Here is a 25145-nt window from a genome sequence, read left to right on the forward strand (position 1 = left end):
ACGGATCCAGCGTCATCAGTCGCTGGATCCGTTTTTTTCTAAAAAGACGGATTGCGACTGATGGCAAAAAACTGATGTGTGAAAGAGGCCTTATATAGTGACTTGTGGGATTTCAACCATCTGCCTCCTCAGGTGGCAGCCGGTAATATTTTCCTCTTTTTGCCAGGTCAAGGTAGTTGTAATCAATGTCCCATTAAAGGGGTGGTCAGAAGGCAAAGTGATTTTCATTCTAAATCCTCATCTAATTCATAACCTAAACTATTTTCTAATATACTGTACTTGCATTACAAATTTCCTATTATTTTACCTAACTACAATATCTAACTGCTATTCTATTTTTTTCACTTCCTTTCTGACGAGGCTTTGTTTGAGAATCCCAGGCAGAGGCTGTGATCTAGTCAAAAAGAAAGTATGTATTTTTTTCTAAGCTAAACAAGCCTAACTTTTCCAACCTTTCATCATATGAGAGGCTTTCCATCCTTCATAGTAATCTAGTTCCCGCCTTTGAACTGATTCTAATTTCTGAATATCCTATTTAAAATGTGGAGCCTAAAACTGGATCCCATATTCTAGGTGTGGCCTGACATGTAAATTTATATAGGGGAAATAATACATTGGGATCGCAGGATTTTATCTCTCTTTTTTCTACATTCTAAAATCTTGTTTGCTTTTGCTGCTGCTACTTGACATTGAGTACTACTACTCAGCTTACTTGTAACCAGAATACCCAAGTCCTTCTCCTGTTCTGTAGTCCTGAGTATACTCCCATTTAATGTATATGCAGCAATAGGATTACTCTGTCCTAGGTGCATTACTTTACATTTATCTACATTAAATTTCATCTGCCAAGTGTTTGCCCATTCAGTCATCTTATTCAGATGCGATATTGTAATGGCTGCTGCTGGGAGCGCAGCATCAGTGACTAGCAGTGATGTCATCAAGGTTACTGCCAATCCCTGAGGCAGCATTCATAGCTGGCAGATGATCTGCAGTGACCTTGGTGAGATCACCGATGGCATAGTGAGAAAATCTCACGGTGCAGCGCTGAACTCAGAGAGTTCGCCGAATTTCACTGTGAAAAATTGGTGAACTCTCTGAGCTTAGCGCTGCACCGTGAGACTTTCTCACTGAGTGTTGCAGCCCCCAACTGTGAGTTTTGCCTGTCTGGTTATCAAAAATATAGGGGAACCCATGCCATTTTTTTTTATTATTATTATTATTTATTTTCAGCGCATGCGCCGGCTCATGAATACTCCCATCAGTTGCCGCCTACTCTCACTGTTATTAACGGCAGCAAGCATAGGCTGATAGGAGCAGTAGTCCCATTACATAAGGATAGTGACTGGAGGTAAACTTTTTATCTCCAATCATAGCTGCGGGCTCACGCTTTTATTTGACAGTGCTGGATCCATGGATGTCAAATGACAGCATGGCAAGTGGTATTTGCCATGCTGTCATACACATGACAGCATGGCAAATACTGGATGTGTGGGACCCCCATTCAAGTGAATGGGGTCCGGTTTCGGGTCCCAAACATTTTGTAACTGTTCGGCGGAATCCGCCGGACCCGAACATTCAGGGGTCTGCCCATCTCCAGCCACAAGTCGCCACTTCAGCGTATAAATCCGTTGTACTAATTGTGTGGTCCAGCCACCTGTCCACATTTCAGCATCTAAATTCTTTGTGCTAATTGTGTGGTCCAGCCACCTGTCCACATTTCAGCATCTAAATCCTTTGTGCTTATTCTGTGGTCCAGCCACACTATCTCAGTAAATAAATACTGATTGTTAATTTAGTGACAGGTGACAGACAGGACTGGGCCTAGGGTTGTGAAACAGCTGGTTAAAAGAGGAAGGGTACATCCAACATGAAATGGAAAAAGCGAGGTCGTAATAGAGAAGGAAATAGGTGTGATGTTTGAGATATATGTGGGGTAGGTGGTAATTTTACTGAAAGCTCTACTGAACAAACATCGGCTCATCCTATCCAAAGACAATTGACAATTTTTGTTACTGAGAGGGCTACTCAACTCCCTTTCTTTTGCAGCCTTACGGCAGTATACCTTGTAGATTAGTTTTTGAAATGTGGAGACTCCAAGTTGGATCTCCATCTAGTGGGTTACCTGTAGTGGAAGGGGTGTCAGAGCCCCATTATACAATTTCTACTCTGAGGAAATTGGTCCCACTTTAGTGGTGTGGGCCAATAACTTTTTAAAATGTGGATACTCCAAGTTAGGACTCCATCTGGTGGGTTGACTGTAGTGGAAGAGGTTTCACAGCACCGGGCCTACACCTGTCACTTATCTACCTCTTACTGACTAATTTGTAAGCTAGATATGCTGGTTCAGACCCTGTTACATTTATCCATGCTGTGCCATTATAAAATTTCTAATGTGGGTCAATTCATGTCACTTTTCATGGTGTCTGACTCTAATTTTTGGAAATTCTTGGACTCTAAGTTGTGTTTCCTTCATGTGTGTTGCCTGAATTTGGTAAGGCTCCCAGCACAGCAGGCCTCCATCGATCCCTCACCCAATTTCAACTTAATTTAGAAGCTGCAAATGCTTTCTGAGACCTTATCTCATGCATGGTCCATGCCTGACTGCTGCGCCATTATAAAATTTCTACTGCGAGTCGATTGATGCCACTTTTCTGGGTGTCTGACCCTAGTTTTCAGTCAACTACTTGTGTTACTATCCTTAAATGTTTCTAACATTAGTAGTCTATGAAGATTATATTTGTGCCACCTGTGTGTGGCTGGGAGAAGAGCAGTTTGAGCTGCTGCATGAGGTATCAGGGCTCCTAGCACAGCAGGCCTACACTGGTCCCTCACCACCTCTTAATTTCAACTTAATTTCAAAACTGTAAATGCTGGCAAAGAGCCTGTCACATGTATGGCCCATGCCTGACTGCTGCGCCATTATAACGTTCCTAATGTGGGTCAATTGATGCCACTTTTTCAGGTTTCTGCCCCTAATTTTTGTAAATGTTTGGACTCCAAGTTGGGTCTCCTTCATGTGTGTTGCCTGAATTTGGCACGGCTTTCCGAGCACCAGGCCTACACCTCTCACTCATCCACCTCTTACTGATCAATGTTTCAGCTAGAAATGCTGGTCCAAGCCCTGTCCCAGGCATCCATGTTGCCTCGTCACTTGATGCCACTTTTCCTCGTGTCTGCCCTTAAATTGAGCTGTTTTGGCAGCTTTTGGACCCCCCCTTCTCTGAAGGTGCTGTGAATGCGTTTGGTTTTGCCTACCATTGAACTCAATGGGGTTCCGATAAATTCGGTGAATTGTTTGGTGAACATCGTGAAGTTCACCGACCCCAGACGAACCGAGCCTTAAAAGGTTCTCTTATATCTAGTATTGAGACTGCAGCAGTGACTAAAAAGTGCCAGTTTGAGTTAAATTTGGCAAATCCACTTGTATATGAGTTTCCTTGAGCTGTTTAAATTGTTTTTGCTTGATTGGTTTGTTGAAAACAAGGGAAAGTTTGCAAATTTTGTTAATTAACCTTATTTGCAAAGGGGGTTGAACCATTTTGATCGCAGCCGTATCTTGCTCTGAAAATTCGTGCTCTGAATATTTTGCTGTTGTGCAGTGTCTGTGTCTGGGGATTACGGAAGAACAGAAAAGTGCTAACTTTTGTATTTATTTCTTAACCATTTAGTGCTGTGATCTCTGTGAGATTTCCTGTGTGGTTTAAACGACTTGTGATTGGCGCATATTGGGGAATGTTACACAGGAGAACTTTAGAGTACAGTTACATTCAGTAAGATAGAACTGACTCTGAGGAACGATGTCAATGTCTTAGCACATGTGGTCTTGGATTTAACGCAGAAAACATAAGTTAGCAGCAGTAAAGGTAAGATGCAAATACTGTGCATTGATTTATAATGGGGGAGGGTTAAAGGGTTTTCCTACTGTAAAAAAAATATTTTTTTAGGTATGGATTGATCTAAAATAATAAACAGAGGCATACTTACCTTCCAGCGCCCCCTGCGGATCCAGCACAGACCTGTGTACGGAAGTGGTGGCTGGAGGAGTCTATACTTGGCTGTAGCGGTCAGGTGACTAGAAGAGTGCGTCATCAGAGAAACAGCCAATGATGCGCCCTTCTAGTCACCTGTAATTGGCTGCAGCGGTCTTGTGAATTCAAATTGAAGTAGGCACCACTTCCAGAGTCGTTGCAGATCTCCGGAGCAGCTTATGCTAGATCCATAGGGGACCTGGAAGGTAAGCATGCCTCCATTCATTATTTTTAATAAATCCATGCCAAATGTATATGTAACTATTTTACCACTGGTGGACGTAGACAGAAAAGGGTCCCTGTGCAAGAACAATATATGAGCTCTTTGCAGGTCTTTATGATGATAAAGCACAATTCCATCTTCTATGGAGGTGGTACTGGCCCTTTTACCTTTTGGGACCCTGTGCGGCTGCACCAATGATTTGTCCGTCCCTATATTTTACTGTCGGACAACCCCTTTGAAATTTCAAGGTTATGTAAAAAATGACTTTTTTTTAACAATTTGTGATTGGCCAGGCTGCTGACTGATTACATAGTGAAAGAATAGAGTAATTTGCATTGTGAATGGTGAATATTCCATAGATTGCTAACAGGACATTCACTTTGCATATAAAACCAACTGGGACGCTCAAGAAACACTAGAGATTTGGTTTCTAAAAGCGCATAATCTATAACCACAATCCTATAGGAATGATACAAAGTGATACACAAGCAGACGGCAATAGAAATCAATGAATATGCTCTGCTGATCGGTCCATTATGGGATTAACTGCTGTAAAATAGGGGAAGATGCAGACGGATGATACACATTGTCAGAGAGGAACTACCGTATTCAGTGACTTGTATGAGTGAATACGTATTGCCCTGAATTTTTCTATTCATATATACCCTATTGTATGGGTCTAATTCTCATGCAATTCTCATTAGCTGCATATTAAATTAGGCCTCTTTCACAAAGGCGGATCTGACATCTGTACTAAGGATTTGTTCACATGCTGCGCTTTGCCACTTTTTTGCTGCAAAAAAAAAAAAAATAGTGTTTTACAACACCAGCCAAGTGAGTGAGATTTTTTAAATCTCATGCACACACTGCTTATTTTTTCATTAAAAAGGGGGTTTTTTTCAAATCTGTAACTTGTCAATTCTTTCAGTGTTTTCAGTGTTTTTCACCCATTCAAATGAGTAAAAAAAATGCACATAAAAAAACATCAAAAATGTGTAAAAAAAATAATAATAATGTATCTGCTGCAAATACTCAAGGTTTGCAACATACCTACGCTACAGCCAAAACCTTCACTCTTGGCAGTAAAAACGCTGCTATAAAACGGCCCCCCTTTTTAGTTATGTTTTCAGGCGGATCACTTGTGTCATTTGATTACAGTACGTGTTAATAAAGTTAGTTTTATTTATCAAAAATGCTGCAAAAGCACAGCACAAATTTTGTGCTGAGTTCTCTGCAGCGTTTTTTCACTTTTTCACTGCTTTCTATTGGTGAAAAATCGCTGCAAAAACACTGAAAAAATTGAGATGATGGAGATTTTTAAAAACACAGCAGTAGTCAAATTCAGTCAGGAAAAAATAGCTGCATGTGCATGAGATTTCTGAAATCTCGTAGCTTTTACTGGTATAGTAAAACGCAGCTTCTTTCTTCACGTGAGAACATAGCTTTAATCTGTTTTTCATGGACATGTCTAATCAATGTTTGGGATTTCTTTTTGCAGATATTTTTTAAAAAAATGGATCATGTGTTATATTGATAAAGTATGCCAATTATAGTCTATGGAGAGTGCTTATAATACGGATGCCATCAGTATCTGATCAGTATTCCATCAGTATTGGATTCCAGCCATATTTGCATTTATTACTATTATTTTCTAATGGGCAAAAACCTTTCCATTTTTACCCAATAGAAAAAAAAGCAAGGAATGAAAATACAGATGCAAAAACTGATGGTATACTGATCACATACTGATCACATGTTGATGGTATACTGATCACATAATGATCACATGTTGATGGTATACTCATCTCATGCTGATCACAAACTGGTTGTATACTGATCACATACTGATCACATGTTGATGGTATACTGATCACATACTGATCACATGCTGATGGTATATTGATCACGTATGCTGATCACATACTGATCACATACTGATGATATACTCATCACATGCTAATGTTATACTGGTCACATACTGATCACATACTGATGGTATACTGATCATATACTGATGGTATACTGATCATATACTGATGGTATACTGATCATATGCTGCTGGTATACTGATCATATGCTGATGCATCCTTTTCCATCATATGTCCATACTGCGGATCTGTATTGGGGTTCACTCTCACAAGCAATTAAAACGGACAATTGCGATCCTATAAAAATTCAAATTGCACTTGTATCAATGTTATTCAATGAGGTAGAGCAGATCTGCAATTTTTTTTCTTGTGCCCATTCGGAATGAGAAAACAATCGCAGCATGCTATAAGCGCATCCGATAATTTGGTCGCACTCGTCAATTCAAGTCTATGGGTGCGTGTTAAAAATCAGACTGCACTCGGATGTCATTCGCAGAGAGTCAGTGGAGAAGATGAAGAAACTTGGTTGTTCTCCACCTCTCCCGTCCCTGTGCTGTGATTCTCTCATGCCGAATACAGCTGAGAAAAAAATATGCAGATCTGCACGGCCTCATAGAATAACATTGGCAATACGAATTCTTAATGGATTTATACCCTAGTGTGAGCGAGCCCTGACACTGACATCTGACGTGGATCCTCCAAGTAATGTATTCGCTAAAGGAAAATCCGATCTATAGGGTAAATTTACGTGTGCCGCACTTGTTGGATTTTCCACGCCTGAAACTCCCTTTTATATATCGGAGAAGGGTTGTTGCAGATCTGTCACAGATCATTTTACCCTTGTGTTGCAAAGGATGAAATCTGCTATAAATTCAGTAAAAAGATTAAATATGTTGTGGATTTTAAAATTTCCACCGCATGTCCAACTGAAATTGTTAGCAAAGTTTTACATAAGATTTATGTGCTTGGCTGCAAATATATTACATTATACTGTGGATTTCTTGCACACGTCTGTGCAGAAAATCTGCAGCAAACCCATGGCGAATCCTGATGCAAAAATTTTGTCACTAATAATCAATTGTTTTTGCTGCAAATCCCTATTCACACCTATGACGATCACAGAAAGGTGTGGTGCAAATAATCAGCTGTGTGTGAACACCTTTATACGGTTATGCAGGATCAGACATAACCAGTCATTCGATATCTACACATAAGGCATCACTATTATCTTACTAGCTGACAGTTCGGCTGTGTTCACACATTAGCACCCCAGTACATGATGTGGACAACATGCTGCGCTGAGATTTGCAAATAACAGTCCATAAATAAGAAATGGCCATCTGTTTCCATAATTTGTCCTATTAGTTTGTGAGTACATAAGGCTCTGACAAATGTAACCGAATCAGGGTAAGCCAATACATCTAAGCATGCTAGAGATTGGTGAGGACAATGTATTCCTCTATCAGCATTAATATATACTAGCCAGTGTCCAGACCTTAATCCCATAGAAAACTTATGGAGGGAGTTGAAGCTCCGAGTTGTCAAGCGACGGCCTCAAAATCTCAATGATTTAGAGATGATCTGCAAAGAGGAGTGGACCAAAATTCCTCCTGACATGTGCGCAAACCTCATCATCAACTACAAAAAGTCTGACTGCTGCGCTTGCCAACAAGGGTTTTACCACCAAGTATTAAGTATTGTTTGCCAGAGGGATCAAATACTTATTTCTCACTGCAAAATGCAAATAAATGTATATAATTTATACAATGTGATTTTCTGGATTTTATTTTTGATATTGTATCTTTCAATGTTAAAATTAACCGACCCTTAAAATTATAGTCTGTTCATGTCTTTGTCAGTGGGCAAACTTACAAAATCAGCAAGGGATCAAATAATTATTTCCGCCCACTGTATATACTCTCTCTCCTCTATTGGGCACTATGTAGTGGACATTATACTGTAATGAGCAATATGGGAAGCCCATTATACTGTATGGAGGATTATGTGGTCCCATTATACTGTATGGAATACTATGCGGGCCCTTTATATTGTATGGGGCACTATGTGGGCCCATTTTACTGTGTGGAGTACTATGTGGGACCATTATACTGTGTGGCGCATTATATGGGCCCATTATACTGTATGGAGCGCTATGTGAGTCTATTATACTGTATAGAGCACTATGTAGTGCCCATTATACTGTACTGAGCAATATGGGGAGCCAATTATACTGCATGGAGCATTATGTGGTCCCATTATATTGTGTGGAGCATTATGTGGTCCCATTATACTGTGTGGAGCAGTATGTGGGCCCATTATACTCTATGGAGCACTGTGTGGAGCCATTATACTGTGTTGAGCACTGTGTTGAGCACTGTGTGAAGCCATTATACTGTATGGAGCACTATGTAGGTCCATTATACTATAAGGAGCACTTTTTGCAGCCATTATACTGTATGGAGGGCTGTGTGGAGATTACAGTTGGAGAATCATCCTGTGACTATTACACCATGACAGTATGATTCTCCAACTGTAATTGATTGAGGGAGGAGTGTACAATAGGGCCATCATGCCATGCCTGTGGAGGAATTCACTGTGGGGGTATCTTACTGTGTTTGGAGGGCACTATTATTTGCATCACACTTGATTACCTGTATTATTAATGTTTTTTTTATCCTTTGTTATTACATATTTAAATTAGGCCATTGGGTCATATGCTTTTTACTGATCTTACATAACATACTATATTATTCTAATATTTTATTCTAAGATCTATTAATTAAAATGTACTTTATTCACGAGACAGGCAACGCCATTAAGTTTGTTTCAATACGAAAAAGTTACCATAATCATTATATTTGATGACAAGGAAAAACTCTCAATTCTAGACATTTTTAAATAAATATCAAGGTTGGCCCACGACTTTGTCCAAGCTTTTAATTTTGGCCCTCTGTGTATTTGAGTTTGACATCCCCACTTTAACCCCTTAGCGACCGCCGATACGCCTTTTAACGGCGGTAATTAAGGGTACTAAAACCACAGCGCCGATTATTCACGGCGCTGTGGAGAAAGTGAATAGCGCCCCCAGTGTCGGATTTTCTCCGGGGTTTCAGCTGCCGGGGGTAGCCGAGACCCCAGAGAACATGAATTGGTCGGTTTTTACCGACCCTGCTTTTGTGATCACCGTTATTAACCCTATAACAGCGACCGCAAAAAAAAAAGCCGCGATTTTACATTTAATTTCTCTTTCCTCTGATGTGATAGCACATCAGAGAAGAAAGAGGGTCCCCGGTCCCCCTCGGTACCTCTCCGTGGTCCTCTGTCTCCTCCCGATGGTCCTGCATCCCGCCGACGTCCTCAGGTGGGCGCCGACATCTTGGATCCGGGGAAAATGGAGGGTGCATGCGCAGTGCGCCCGCCGGGAATCTGCTGGCTTCGGCTGGCAGATTCCATTCATTCATTTTGATCACGATGACAAACTATCATCGTGATCAAAATAAACAAAATAGTACATAATCCCCCCCATTTATCACCCCCTTAGTTAGGCCAACATAACGAAATAAAGAAAATATTTTTTTTTTCAGTTTTCCATTAGGGTTAGGGTTAGGGCTTGGGCTAGGGTTAGGGTTGGGCTAGGGTTAGGGTTGGGCTAGGGTTAGGGCTAGGGTTAGGCTAGGGTTAGGGTTGGGCTAGGGTTAGGGTTAGGTTAGGGCTAGGGTCAGGGTTGGACTAGGGTTAGGTCTAGGGCTAGGGTTAGGGCTCGAGTTAGGGCTAGGGTTAGAATTAGGGTTAGGGCGAACTAGGATTAGGGTTAGAATTAGGATTAGGGATTAGGGTTGGGATTAAGGTTAGGGTTGGGATTAGGGTTAGGGGTGTGTTGGGGTTAGGGATGGAGCAAGAATTGAGGGGTTTCCACTATTTACCAACTTTGGGGGTCTAAAAATTGGGTCTAAAAAAATCACTTTTGTGGAAATAAAAAAGACTTTATTTTCATGGCTCTGCGTTTATAAACTTCTGTGATGCGCTTGGGGTTGAAAGTGCTCACCACACATCTAGATAAGTTCCTTAGGTGGTCTAATTTCCAAAATGGGGTCACTTGTGGGGGGTTTCCACTGTTTAGGCCCATCAGGGGCTCTGCAAACACAACATGACGACCGCAGACTATTCCATCAAAGTCTGCATTCCAAAATGGCACTCCTTCCCTTCCAAGTTCTCCCATGCGCCCAAACAGTGGTTCCCCCCCTCATAAGGGGTATGAGCGTACTCAGGACAAATCACACAATAACTGTGGTGGTATTATTTCTCCTGTTACCCTTGTAAAAATAAAAATTTGGGGGCGAAAAGATAATTTTTATGGAAAAAAATGAATTTCTTATTTTCACGACTCTACATAATAAACTTCTGTGAAGCACTTGAAGGTTCAAAGTGCTCACCACACATCTAGATAAGTTCCTTAATGGGTCTAGTTTCCAAAATGGGGTCATTTGTTGGAGGTTTCCACTGTTTAGGCACATCAGGTGCCCTCCGAACGCAACATGGCATCCGATCTCAATTCCAGCCAATTCTGCGTTGAAAAAGTCAAACGGCGCTCCATCCCTTGCGAGCTCTGCCATGTGCTGAAAAAGTGGTTTACCCCCACATATGGGTTATCGGCACATTCAGGAGAAATTGTACAACAAATTTTGTGGTTGATTTTCTCTTTTAACACTAGTGAAAATAAAAAAAATTGGTTCTGAAGTAAATTTTTTGCAAAAAAAAAGTTAAATGTTAATTTTTTCCTTCCACATTGCTTTAGTTCCTGTGAAGCACTTAAAGGGTTAATAAACTTCTTGAATGTGGTTTTGAGCACCTTGAGGGGTCTAGTATTTAGAATGGTGTCACTTTTGGGTATTTTCTGTCATGTACACCCCTCAAAATGACTTTAAATATGATGTGGTCCCTAAAAAAATGGTTTTGTAAATTTTGTTGTAAAAATTAGAAATCGCTGGTCAACTTTTAACCCTTATAACTTCCTAACAAAAAAAAATTTGCTTCCAAATTTGTGGTGATGTAAAGTAGACATGTGGGAAATGTTATTTATTAAGAAATTTTTGTGACACATCTCTCTGATTTAAGGGCATAAAAATTTAAAGTTTTAAAATTGCAAAATTTTCAAAATTTTTGCCAAATTTCCATTTTTTTCATAAATAAACACAAGACTTATCGAAGAAATTTTACCACTAACATGAAGTACAATATGTCACGAAAAAGCAAACTCAGAATCAGCGGGATCCATTAAAGCGTTCCAGAGTTATAACCTCATAAAGGGACAGTGGTCAGAATTGTAAAAATTGGCCTGGTCATTAAGCTGCAAACTGGCTCTGTCGCTAAGGGGTTAAAGGGAACCTGTCATGTCCCCCTACTGTAAATACGTCTTAATAAAATCTATATATCTATCTACCCAATATATATACAGTATATATATTTTTTTTTTTTCTGCTTATTAGCCTTCTCTCTATCTTTGTGTTTAATCAATAAGATTACAATGGGAAATTGCATGTAAATTGAATTTCTAAATTTTGGGGGTTTTGCAGTCAGATCACTGTGATGTGTATAACAGTTGAATAAAATTGGGTAGAGGACCATCTGCTCACATGCATGGCTCTTTTATCAATTGTTCACGGGGGCATTGATAGGTTTTTGATGAGTTTTTTTACCCCAGTATGTGTAAGCCAAAACCAGGAGTGGGAGATAAATACAGAAGTGGTGACGGGTTTCTATTTCCTCTGACCATTCCTCTCCAGGTTTTGGCTTACAAATACTGGGGTAAAAAACTGACCAAATATTCAATGTGTGCACTGCACATGGCCTAAGATCTAAGTTATCAGTGATCACCAATAGAGGCCAATACAGCTGACATCCACCACTTACATTGTGGGCACAGCTTATATCCATGCCATCACAGTGCAATAATCATATGTGGTGGTGCATGGAATACCCCGGCATACTATTACATGATGTTTGTAAAAGTGTGAAGGAATAAGGAAATCAGCAGAAAAGTGTAGCAGTTATATATGGGAGAACATTCGAGTTACATTCCTCTGTCTATTAGCTTCACTATTAGTGATGTGCGAGTATACTCGTTGCTTGGCTCGGGTGTCCTCCGAGTATTTTGGCGTGCTCGGAGATTTAGTTTTCGTCGTCTCATCTGCATGATTTGCGGCTGCTAGACAGCCTGAATACATGTGTGGATGCCTGTTTGCTAGGGAATCCCCACATGTATTCAGCCTGTCTACAAGTCGCAAATCATGCAGCTGAGACGACGAAAACTAAATCTCCGAGCACGCTAAAATACTCGGGGATCACCCGAGCAACGAGTATACGCACTGATCACTATTAACTATACATACGACTTTTGCTGGCCAGAACAGCATTGCTCTTGAGTCTTGAAGCCCATGCACTATATTTCTGGATAACACACCTGAGTGCCCACAATAAACAGCAGTCCAATATGTGTAGAGGTAATGTTCTGGTAAGGCTCCAATTGGAAAATTCAATGGAAGACAGAAGGATGTAACATTTGTTTCTCATTTACTTGAACTTTGTTACTTTTTTTTTTTTAAGTACTAAATGTAAAGATCTTGTAATTTTATTTCATAGAAGAGATTGATGGAATTTTACACTAAATAATCAAACACCTGCATCTCTGACATTAACCAGAGTTTCCTTTCAAACATGTACCACACGAAATATCCCCATTATCTGATTACAAGACCAAACTCATTGCAGCAGGTGTCACATTGGTGATGAGATAGATAGATAGATAGATAGATAGATAGATAGATAGATAGATAGATAGATAGATAGATAGATAGATAGTCTGAGGTCCAGAGAGCTCAGGACCTCAGACTTGGCCGAAGGTTCACCTTCCAACAAGACAATGACTCTAAGCACACAGCTAAAATAACAAAGGAGTGGCTTCAGAACAACTCTGTGACCATTCTTGACTGGCCCAGCCAGAGCCCTGACCTAGACCCAATTGAGCATCTCTGGAGAGACCTGAAAATGGCTGTCCACCAACGGTCAGCATCCAACCTGACGGAACTGGAGAGGATCTGCAAGGAAGAATGGCAGAGGATCCCCAAATCCAGGTGTGAAAAACATAATTCCCAAGAAGACTCACGGCTGTACTAGCTCAAAAGGGTGCTTCTACTCAATACTGAGCAAAGGGTCTGAATACTTATGACCATGTGATATTTCAGTTTTTCTTTTTTGATAAATTTGCAAAAACTTCTAAAAGATGGGCTGCAGAGTGTACATGAATGAAAAAAAAAAAGAACTTTTTTGAATTTACCAAATGGCTGCAATGAAACAAACAGTGAAAAATTTAAAGGGGTCTGAATACTTTCCATACTCACTGTATGCTTGAATGCAGCACTCTGTGAACAGCCAGCTTCTTTACCAATGACCTTTTTTGGCTTACCCTCCTTGTAAAGTGAGTCAATGACTGCCTTCTGGACATCTGTCAAGTCAGCAGTCTTCCCCATGATTGTGGAGCCTACTGAAACAGACTAAGGGACCTTATTAAACGCTTAGGAAGCCTTTGCAGGTGTTTTTGTTGATTATTCTAATTTACTGAGATAATGACTTTTGGGTTTTCATTGGCTGTAAGCCATAATCATCAACATTAACAGAAATAAATACTTGAAATAGATCACTCTGTTTGTAATGACTCTATATAATATATGAGTTTCACTTTTTGTTTTGAAGAACTGAAATCAATTAACTTTTTGATGATATTCTAATTTTGTGAGAAGCACCTGTAGATTCTAGATACTGTAGATAGATAGATAGATAGATAGATAGATAGATAGATAGATAGATAGATAGATAGAGATGTAAGGGAAAAAGAAAGAGGCAGTAACAGTGTTGACACTGGCAGGAATGGTCAGCCCAAAGTGATTATCCTCCTCCCATCCTTCCTGTGCCTAATATTTTGACTAAGTTTACTGAAAGGGAATTCACTTAAAAGATTGTGAAAGCTGTGGTCGTGTGTTGTAATTTCAGTATACTTCCCCAAACTTCACCAAAACCCCTATGTTTTGTTTGGCTGGTTAGCTTAGGCCATGTTAAAGCAGTTGCATTTTTCCAGGCTCCCCATAGAAGCCCATTGGGAAAATCAAAAATGCACAGTTTAACACAGTGGGCACGAGTTTTCATGGTCACCTCCGCTTTGCTATTGTTGACTGCAAATTTTCTGCACAAACAAATATTATACCAGAAAATAATGCAGTTTTTATACTGTGTGTGAACATGGCCAGAGAGGTATATAGAGACACTATGGCTGAGGTGAGGTGCCAACTGAATTAATTCCAGCATGTGAGAAAACTGTAGCGGTTTGCTATGGGCTTTTTTAATGAATTTGCTTCTTTTTTTTACAAATGAAGCACATTTCACCTCTTTCAGAAGTGGTTTTTTTCATGCAGATTTGCCAACAAAAAGAAAGTTATAATCACCCAATGCTCCCTCATTTTCCACATCAAAAACAAAGTTAGACTAAGTTCCCACGATGAACATTTTTGAAGCTACATATTTTTACTGCTGTAGGCTAGGTTCCCACGATGAGCTTCTGATGTTGCATGTTGTCTACACCATTTGTGCACCCATTAAGTAAAATAGGTTATTTGCTTCTTTATTGAAAATATTTAGCATAAAACACTGACCAAAAATAATTTGGGAACAAAGCCTTATAGAAATCTTATGCCCACTGTGTTTTCTTTTACTTTACACAGCGTAAACTGAACTGCGGTGAATGCTTCAAATCCACAATATGCCGATGTCTATTAATTTGTTTTAAGAATGTTTTACGCCAATAAAATAATAAAAATAAATATAATATTGATATAGCCATTATCGTACTGGCATGAAGAACTGTGCGCCCAGGTATTTTTTAATAAAGTATGAATGCTGGAAAAACAAAACCATGAAAACTATGGCAAAATTATGTTTTATTTTTTTTTAATCATTTAACCTCACTTTGACTTTATTTCAACAATTTTCAGTACTTTTTATGGTAAAATGAAAGGTTTCATTCAAAACTGCAACTCGTTCCGTTAAAACAAGCTCTAGGTTGACGGAAAAATAAAAGAGGAGTAAACAAAAGTGCAAAATTGAAGTTTGGCTACGTCCATAATGGTATATATTGTTAGGTTCTTTAGAAGGACGTAGATCTCGGGGATTTATTCTGACAGAATTTTATAGGCTGAACTGGATGGACTAATGTCTTTTTTCGGCCTTACTAACTATGTTACTATGTTACTATGAATCCCTTGAATGTCACAGTCAATAATGACCATAGCAGGTGGTTTGATGAAGTGGCTTCTTCGGTCAGCCCAGAGGTCTCTGACAGTTTTCTATTGAAGGGTAAATAATACTGCAATACAGAAGTTTGGCAACGAATTGTCAGCGATCAGAGGATCAGACATTCAGGTCCCCTACTGAGGCTAAAACATGACATTTCACAAAAGAATTTATAAAAAAAACCAAGAAGGGCAAAAAAAAAAATCAACCAGTTTTCTTTTTCAGGTCTTTGTTAAAAAAGTTAAAATTCTACACATAATTGGTTCAAAATTGATGTTTTTAGGCACCTGAGCTTCCAAAAAATGTAATAAGATATTATAAAAAAAATCATATATATAAAAGGTATTTTATTATGCAAATATAGTAAAATATAGGAAAGTGTCACGATTCCCCTTTAGGTGTCTCTGGAAACAGTGAGTGACCGTTCAGCCACCCAATATTGGACAAGTGCTTGACTGTCAGTATGTTGAGTGACAGTTCAGCCATCCCATCAGGGCTGGGATGTGCCAGGGCTTCCTCCATATGTCTGCTATTCGAGTGATTACCTAGCTATTTAGCTGTCTCTCTTCCTCCAAGTAGTGGCAGTTGTAGTTTTTATCAAGTGGTACGCCATTACTCTGTTCTCTGTGTTCCTGTATTTGATCTTTGCTGCCCGACCTTGGACTTGCCTTTGACCATCCATTTGCCTTGCCCTTTTGTCTTGATCCGCTTCCTTCCCGGAATTCTGACCTTGGACTGTTACCTGACTATGCCTTTGCCTTATTCCTTTGTTTATAACAATCCCTTTTGGTTTCTAACCCCAGACGTCTTAACTACCCACCCTCACAGCTTGTCCGTGAGTAGTGACTAGCGTCACAGAAACTATATAAATTTGGAATCACTGTCATTTTATTAGCCTACAGAACAAAGTTACATCATTAGTATTACATAGTGAATGCTGTTAAAAAAAAACAATGACGGAATAGATGTTTATTGTTTATTTTGCCTTAAAAAAAATAGAAGTTATTAATATATCATATGTACAGCGGTGTGATATGTGATACAGGAAAAATCAACAACTCCTCTTGCAAATGAGAAGTCCTCGAACAGAATTGTCAATAAAAATAAAGAAAAGAGCTGTGGCTCTCGGAATATGGAGACACAAAAACAATAGTAAAATAAAAAGTTATCTAATATTGTTATGATGGTAATCGAATGAATCTGCAGAGTAAAAGGAATTTGACAGTATAAAAAATATTGCAGGTTTTCTTTTACTTTCTCTTTAAAAAGTTTTAGAAATTTTGTTCAATATAATATACCGCACATACCCCAAAACGAAGATGTGAAAAATGCAACTTTTCCCACCAAAAAGAGCCATTGCATGACCATGTCAACAGAAAATTGGAACAGTAAGGCTACGTTCACACGTTGCATTTTTTATGCAAATTTTTTAGCAGTGTTTCTTATGCAAATTGAAAGCTGCGTTTTACACTGCCAGCAAAACTATGAGATTTCAGAAATCGCTTGCATACGCTTGTTTTTATTTTACTGACCAAAGTTCTTTCAGCATTTTTACAACGTTTTTTTCACCCATAGAGAGTGCAAAAACCCTGCAGGAATGTAACTTGGCATATTTGTAGTGTCTTTTGTGAATAAAATTAACTGTTTTAATCATACGCTGTAGACAAATCAAGCAAGTAAGAAAAGGGCAAAATGGTCGGCACTCCGTGTTTCAGCATGGTGCTCGTGAAGGAGATACAAGTAGAAAGACAAAGCTTTCCAACACTCACGTTAGTACTGGACCTCGTTATCTTTCTAAAACTCCCACAAGTAATCCACACACAAAAAAAATGCAAAAACGCTGAAAAATGGGTATATTGAGAGCAGCATATTTACTGCCAAGAAAGCAGGTTTTAGCTGCTGGAAAAAGGATACAAAAATGCAACGTGTGAACATATGCTAAGGCTTTACATATTGTTGAGATGGTTAAGAAAAAAAGGAAAGAAAAAGAGAATGTAGTGTTTGGGATTGTCAATGTGAAGAACTACAGTTCCCATGATTGTTCTCCCTTCTCACATACATTGACTTTACTTGCGGCTGCCAGTAAGCCTCAAAATTACAAGTTATGAGGTAGAAGTATAATTAATCATACAGAAGACAGATCTGCTAAAGACACATTGCTATGTAAAGGGGTTACAGGGACGCTATTATTACTCGTCCCGGTTCTGAATATGTTACTCTTTCTCTGTATATAGTGTTTTTAATCATGTGCTGTTGAATGTATACTGTTACTTAGGTAAAGAGAGTGCAGTACCTCAATTAGGACACTAGATGGGGAACATTGGGATATATAGTTAAGATAGGAGGGGCCACTTTGGGTAAGCTAGGAACATTTCCTTATTGTAGGCAGTAGGACCAGGGAGCCCATAAAGGCTGGTCGGGCTTTAGAGTCTGGGACAGCACACTGACAACATAACGTTAACAAAGAAGGGCTCAGACATCCAGGGTCTGTAGTGGACAGAAGCTATAGAAAAGCTACAGGAGAAGCTACAGCAGAAGTCACAGCAGAATAGTATGGCAGGTTGTTCCAAGATGTGGCAGCTTACTACGTGGGCAGATGCCCTTATGTCTGGGGTGAAACAGATAGGGGAACTCCTAAATGTAGTTAGGCCAGACAGGGAGGACGATGCGGTACCGAGCGAGACGGTCCGACCCGGGAGCATACCCAGAGACGTGAGGATGAGAACAGGGAAAGTGAAGGATGTGAACTGTGTGGAATTCCATGTCAATGCTGTAACTGATCTTGACGTACTGTGTATGGATACTGTCATGATCCAGGGTGGATCTGACAGATTAAATGCATAAGTAACCTTTTTTTCCTGTGAGCTGTTTTGCTCAGGGTTGGTTTTGTCCCCGGTGGCCAGTATGGTCATTGCACTTGTGCTTAGAGATATTTGTGCCCCGGTGGCCAGTATGGTCATTGCACTGGTGTTTTTAGAGATAGTTTGCCCCCGGTGGTGGTTAGAGTAATTGCACGGGAATCACTAACAGGTGTGTTTGCTCTATAAAGATGTGTCAGTAGTGCTCACTCACGTTAGTGACATTATTATTGTTGGGCTTTCCAACCATCCTGGGTGAAGGAAGGAGCTGGATGGGGAGCTGGAGAGTCCAGGGTGGCTCATTCAGAGTCCTGGAGTGGCAGCTATGGTGTCAGCGAGGAGTTCCTGCAAAGCATGGTGGAGTGGCAGCTATGGTGTCAGTGAAGAATTCCTGCAAAGCTTGGTGGAGTGGCAGCTATGGTGTAGAGCTGCACTCAGTTTGCTGGACTCTGTTACTGAGAGCTGCACTCAGTTTTCTGGACTTGGTTGCTGGACAGCTGCACTCAGGTGCTGGACTCTGTTGCTCCAAGGCGGCACTCAGTGCTGGACACTGTTGCTGTAAAGCTGCACCTAGGTGTTGGACACGGTGGGAGGAAGATGCACTCAGGGTTTGGACTCTGTTGCCAGGAGCAAGTGCATCAGAGCAAAGCTAAGTGTTTCCCTGTTTGTCACTTTTCCTCATGTTGTTAGTTCAGCGATGGGGCCAGTGCCTGCGCCAACCAGCTCCCTAGCAAGGGATAGGTGTAGGGTGTGCCAGGGCTACAGGTTCCTGAGCGGCGCCCGATTCGGAACCGGCATAGGGAACGTTAGGAGTGCTAGGGACAGTGACTCAGGGGAGTGCAGGAGGTCTCCACGTTCCCTATCGCAGGGCCCTCCGTTGTAAATGTTTCCCTATCCCCTTTGCCTTGTTGTATTAGTTACCGGCCTGCGAGCCGCGTCACACTGGACAATTACACGTGCCGTGTCCTGTTGTATTAGTTACCGGCCTGCTGGCCGTGTCACACAGGACGGGGCACGTGACAGATACAAGTAAAATTGTTCGTTTGAAGTTGGAACTGGACTCTGTCTCTTTATATTCTAAAATGAAGGAAGAAGTTTCTCTGCGACTAAGGGAGGCCTCTGAGGACCAGGCAAGTGAGACAGTGAGACTGTGTATGTGGTGCGGGTGGTCAGGGTGCGCTAAAGCAGACACCTTTTCAGGACATGACTATGGCTCTGGCTGCCGCTCACAGCTATTCTGTTCCCCTATTCTCTAGACATTGCTGCCCAGCATGAGAAACATGATCCCTCTCACAGAGAGGTGAGAATTAGAGAACAGTGCAGATAAATGATGTTATATGTGATATCACATAGTTCATAGTCATGGATATAACAATGAGTTCAGGCCATGGGATGCCACATAAGCAGGAGATGAACACCGGAAACATCTTGACTGCATGTAGAATTCCAGCTTCAGTTAGAAAGATAGCACAGTGACTAATCCTACTTAAATTAAATCATTTGCACTCTTTAATAACTAAACATTGGAATAGCTTCATGGGATAATTAAGATTATTGTGTATTATTACTAACCTCCCTGTACTGCTATTGCATGGAAGTAATTTATCTAATTAAACAATTTACCAAGCACAGTTCTTCTGATTTGGTTTTATTATAGAAATTTGCAGGTTTAGGCCGGGATCGCAAATGCAAGGAATGCAGCCGAGTCTCACATGTTAATACCCGGAACTGCTGATGGCACTCAGGAGCGGAGCGTGCGGCTTCATCTATTGCTATGCGGCCGCATGCTCCGATCCGAGTGCTGGAGGCAGTGCCGGGTATTAACATGCGAGACTTGGCCGTATTCCTTGCATGTGTGATCCCGGCCTTATTCAAATAATCTCTACAACCTGCAGCTCTTCATTAATACCCTTTTTTACTTTTTAGCTCTGAAATACTAGATTGTGTACAGTAAGACTGGATTAAATGGCAGCTTTATCTATAATTATCACTAGGCACTTGTTCTAAAACCATGATTATTTGGCAACATATGGTATGCACGACAGCTTGTTTTACTTTATTGTTTGTAAATGATGTATATACAGTATATATCTATATAGATACCATATAAGTGTGTGTGTATATATTTATATTGTAAGGTAGCGCTTGGTAGGGGATACTTGCTAGGCAGCCGATAAATCAGGTCCGGCACAGGTTTCTCAACATAACTCAGTCCATTCAGTTTATTATGCTGCATAAACCATCAACAGCAAAAGAAAGTTCATATCAGATCAGCATAGCGTCCATGACAGAGCTCCACTCTGTTAATCCTGTGGTCAAACAGGCTTTTCTATGTCCGGTACGCAGGCTCTCTAGCCTCACAGTTATTTCCCCTGTCCGGGTTACCTCATAGTTGCTTCTCAGTGCAGATGTTCATTCCCTCTCCTGGGAACTCTCAGACACGTGCAGCCATGATACACACATGCATTCAGGAAGGCAGACACGTCAGCCAGACGAGACCTTCCATACGGACCAACCGGGTCCAAGCATTCACTCATGTGACCTACCCTGGTCACCTTATATGGTCCGTAGCCACGCCCACCGGATCACATGGCTATGACCTCACCACAGGTCCTTCAACCATTCATACACATACTTTACTATGGGCATTTTAGACACCTGCCCCTGGGTGGGTTTGTTGGTGATTGATACCGCCCGCCTCACTAATCACCTGAAGACTTCTCCCTAATACATTGGAACAAAACATCAGCTCTGCTGATCAGCACATAATCAAGCCTTCATCCCAAGGCCACCCACCTAGTGATACATAATGGTCATTTAGGACCCTGCTCCTATTACCACTCTGGACATGGCTATCCACCCATCCTGGGACACCCACACAGCGCCCCCTAGCGAACAAAATGGTCAATACACCACATACCTCCCCCTCTGTTCAAGCTTGTGGAGTTGAACACAACATCACCCAGGGATCTCGAGAACGGGCACCCATGTCACCTTGCCCAACAGGTCGAGAGAACTGTCTCCATCCGTTTTGTCTGTCATATGGCCTCATCTCTACGTTAGGCCTCCCCCGCCCCCAGTGGTCAGAATATCGGTCTTGGGATTTGGCCCTCCAGTCACAGTCTGTCTGCATCATCAGACACTGTTTAGTTACAGTTACTTCTACAGTGCGCTCCGTCAACTTCTTTTCTGCCTATGCATCTTGTAACGAATGGTACATCACTATGTCTAAGTTTGCTTTTCAGTGCATTAACCTCATGGTACATTGCATCTGCTGTCTCTGTAGCATCCTCCAGTTCACGCTGTAATCTACGCTGCAATGTATTGGCACGTTGAGCCTCTTTCTCTGCGTCTTCCACCTGGCGCTTCAGCTGTTTCAGACAAACATTATTTCCCTCCGCCAGGTCTTTGTACTGCTCAGAATAACACCTTTCATCATCCATTTGCATTAGTACATCCTTCAGTTTTTTGTCTGTATGCCGTACTTGTTTGCTTGCAGATAATCGCTTTTTAGTTTCAGCATCAAGTTGTTCCTCCAGTTGTGCAACCTTTGCTTTTAACTCCTTATTCTGGCGATCTAATTGCTGACTGGCATTCTCATTCTTCTGAGCATTACTACGTTCTACATTCAGATCAGTATTCATCTGGTCACCCTGAAGTGTGGCCTTTCTCAGCCTGTCATTGGCTAATTCAACGTTGCCTTGTTCTTCCTCCAATTCTTCTTCAAGCTCGCATTGGCGAGACTCTAAACGCTGTTGTGAATTCTCTCTCTGGCCTCCCTCTGGTTATTACTGAAGGTAATGGAGCTGGACAGATTGAGAGTTCTCTTTCTGGGCTCCCTCTGGTGGTTACTGGAGGTAGTGGAGCTGATCTGATTGACAGAGGCTTGCCACCTGATAATGAGGAAGACGATTGGAGATCTGGGGTTTCTGATTGGGATTTAAGACAGCTGACTCCCTCTATCCCTGCTGGTGATTTTCTTCTTGTGCCTCCTTAGGTCTGATGTCTCCTGCTCTTTCCCTGCATGTTCAGCTAAGTGGTTCATTTGCTGTTCTGTTTGCATTTGATCTGGTTTTGTTTATCTCTGCTTGGTGTGGGTCAGCTAGCTCCGGCTGGGGCTGTGCTGAATCACCTCCCATATGTTACTGCATGTGCCAGTTTGTTTTATCCCCTTTATATTGGTCTCTTTTTGCTTTGCTTTCAGAATATACCAGAGTGCTGATTAGTGGGGGGCGAAGTCGTGCGACTTGAGTTTTTTGTGCATCAGACGTGTTGGACTTTTTGCAGGGTTTTTTTGCGTGATTGCAGACAGTGTCTCTCCTTTCCTGTCCTGTCTAGTCAGTGTGGGCCCCATCGTTTGCTCAGTCTATTTTTCTGCCTGCGTTTGTGTTTTCATCTTGTCTCACCGACAATATATGTTTGGGGGCTATCTATCCCTTTGGGGTCTGCTCCGAGGCAGTTTAGATTTCCCCTTTCTTGCTTTAGGCTTAGTTAGCTCTCTGGCTGTGCTGAGGCATCTAGGATCATCGTAGGTACGCTCCACGGCTACTACTAGTTGTGTGGACAGGATCAGGGGTCTGCATCCGCTTAGTTACCAACCTCTCTGGTTTTGTGTGGCTTAGCTTGGGCCTGCTATCCTCCTCGGTGATCCATTCATAACAAAACGCCTCTTTTCTTCCAAAGCCAGAGCACCTTTACCACTGTTGTTGGCAATTACATCGGCCAGTTCATCTCTTTCCTGCTGTGCTTGCCTTTTAGCACGCTATGCAGCAGCAAGCTCCTCCTGCAAACAAATCATCTCTGCTTCCATACTTTCCAGTTTCTTCTTGTCTTCACTCTGTTCCTCACTCAGGCCTGACTGCTGTGAGTCTTCGTCCCATTTCTTCTCCCGCAGAAGACCTCTTACAGTTTCTATGAGTACTCCTACTTCTTCTCTGAGGGACTAAGGCCGGTTTCACATTAGCGCATTTTCAACGCGCGCACGGCCGGGGGTAGCTCCGCCCCCGATCCGGCTCTCTGCCCGGCGTGCCCGCCCCTTCCTTGTAGCCCCGCCTCCTAGCGGACAGCGGCGCCTGCGATCGGCGCACCCTATCTTTAGCATAGGGTGCGCCGATCGTGCGCAGGCCGTGCGCTAGTTGCGCTTTGACCTGCGCTGCGCACTTTTGACGGTGCGCCGTGCGCGCCAAAATCGAACTTTTCGGATTTTGGCGCGCACGGCGCACCGTCATAAGTGCGCAGCGCAGGTCAAAGCGCAACTAGCGCACGGCCTGCGCACGATCGGCGCACCCTATGCTAAAGATAGGGTGCGCCGATCGCAGGCGCCGCTGTCCGCTAGGAGGCGGCGCTACAAGGAAGGGGCGGGCATGCCGGGCAGAGAGCCGGATCGGGGGCGGAGCTACCCCCGGCCGTGCGCGCGTTGAAAATGCGCTAGTGTGAAACCGGCCTTATTCAGACCTTGCCACGATGCCAGGTGATCTTTGAGCTCGGAGACTTCCTTCTCTAACTCTTCTAGTCTTTGCTCCCTTTCTCTTTCAGAGCCACAGTCACCCCCAGAGACTTAGTCACCCCGATCATCCGAGTGAACCCTCCAGTTACCCTCTGACTGTGTGTCCGCTCAAGTCGTCTTATCTCCCAGCCCACCATCCATCATGACATGAGACGTCAGGTCCGTAAGTTCGGCAGATGTACCCCTTCTTCCAGTCACTTGTACAACTGACTTGTCCACTTTAACAAGCGTCATCATCTCACTGTCTGCTGGCCCAACAGTAGAAACGTCTCCTTCCCCTTGCTGTAGAGGAACTCCCCTCTCCCACAAGCCAGAGAACAGTCTAGAATCCCGGCCTATAATCACTGGACAGGACAGATTCGTGACTATTGCAACATCCTGTCCCTCAATGTCCCAACCTGTCTCAAAGACTACCCTGGCTACCGGGCAACTCTTAGTGCCCCCGTGGTTGCAAGTGACCCCCACCTTTCTGCCAGGTATCTCAGGAGCAACCCACACTAGAGTCACCGGGCTCCCAGGGTCGACCAAACAAACTACATCTTCATTATCTATCTGGAGGCCACACCCCCGTAGCATCGTGCCAGCTGGGTAGTTCACCAGGCAGATAGGACAGACATAGGACATTTGCTCCTGGCAACAGTTCACCTATACCAGCCTTTTTTCATCGGGATGCTCCGCCCCCATTTGCCAGGACTCCACCCCTTTTGGGAGACCGCCCCCTTTCGGGATTTTCCCATGTCCTTTCTACAGGTTTTCTTAGACCACAGTTCACACAAAAACAGTTTAATGTCTTTTGGGCCCGTACTGGCCCTTTAAGTACGATACCACACAAGTTCTTGCTGGCACCACCACAGCTCCTGCTGTCACCGATCTCCGACACCTCCGGCTGCCGCTCACACACAGCTGCTGGTGTCACCTTCGTAACCCCCCCAAGTTACAGCAAGTCGCTTGTCACCTTCGTAACCCAACCGAGTTACAGCAAGCCGCTTGTCACCTTGACCCCTCTGTGCCACCGCAAGCTGACTTGAGAGGGAAAAGAAAAAACACACACAACACAAAACTCCTGTCTGTGTGCTATTCAGGACGTCCGTCTCCTCCTGAGACCGTCCAACACACAGGGCGCACCGGGTGCTATTCAGGGAGCCGACCCTGCTCCCTGGGTTTCCCAACACACCGGCCTCACCAGGTCCAGGGGCTCAGTGGGTGCTCTTCAGGACATCCGTCTCTGCCTGAGACCGTCCAACACTCATGCCTCACCAGGTCCAAGGTCACAGCACGAGCTCCAGACATCCGATTCTTCTCCCAGAACCTCCCAACACTGAC

At 42.4% G+C, this 25145-nt stretch overlaps 1 protein-coding gene across 2 annotated transcripts in view; it reads left to right on the top strand.

Annotated features, from left to right (window-relative positions):
* The first annotated feature begins 3719 nt into the window (after nucleotides 1-3719).
* Nucleotides 3720-25145, top strand: part of GRAP2 (GRB2 related adaptor protein 2) — a 311259-nt gene continuing 289833 nt past the window's right edge. Inside the window, exon 1 of one of the 2 annotated variants that reach the window (XM_073549594.1) lies at nucleotides 3720-3863. The gene's annotated coding sequence lies outside the window, so the exon portion shown is untranslated. Of the gene's footprint in view, nucleotides 3864-4096; nucleotides 4235-25145 lie in introns of those variants that run through there. The other variant, XM_073549593.1, reaches the window with a different exon arrangement.

Source organism: Dendrobates tinctorius, unplaced genomic scaffold, assembly GCF_039654945.1.
Source record: "Dendrobates tinctorius isolate UK_male_01 unplaced genomic scaffold, ASM3965494v1 ptg000159l, whole genome shotgun sequence".
Taxonomy (NCBI): Eukaryota; Metazoa; Chordata; class Amphibia; order Anura; family Dendrobatidae; genus Dendrobates; species Dendrobates tinctorius.